At 28.2% G+C, this 344-nt stretch overlaps 1 protein-coding gene across 1 annotated transcript in view; it reads right to left on the bottom strand.

Annotated features, from left to right (window-relative positions):
* Positions 1 to 344, bottom strand: part of LOC119582326 (basic proline-rich protein-like) — a 22116-nt gene that overhangs the window by 13900 nt on the left and 7872 nt on the right. The window lies entirely within an intron of this gene.

Genomic DNA, 344 nt, shown 5'->3' with positions numbered 1-344 from the left:
CATATTTATTAACATATGACTTCTCTCTATACTAAAATCGAACAAACACTCCTCATAAATGGATAAAAAGATAATTAAAACAAACAAAAAACAACAAGATAAACAAACAAAAACAAAAACATAAATGAAAACGAAAGTAAAATGGATAAAAAAAAGAAGAAAAAAAAAAAATCCAAAATTTCACATCATAACCGCCCATAACACGAGTAGTGTAATTTCCGATGAACAAACACAGAATAAATAAGATCGAAAGTGAAATGGAAAACAAAAACAAAAACAAAAACTGATCATTCCATTATTTCACATCATCACCCATCACAGCACGAGTAATGTATTCGCCAACG

Source organism: Penaeus monodon, chromosome 15 (assembly GCF_015228065.2).
Source record: "Penaeus monodon isolate SGIC_2016 chromosome 15, NSTDA_Pmon_1, whole genome shotgun sequence".
Classification (NCBI taxonomy): Eukaryota; Metazoa; Arthropoda; class Malacostraca; order Decapoda; family Penaeidae; genus Penaeus; species Penaeus monodon.
This window is presented reverse-complemented; position numbering and strand designations above follow the sequence as displayed.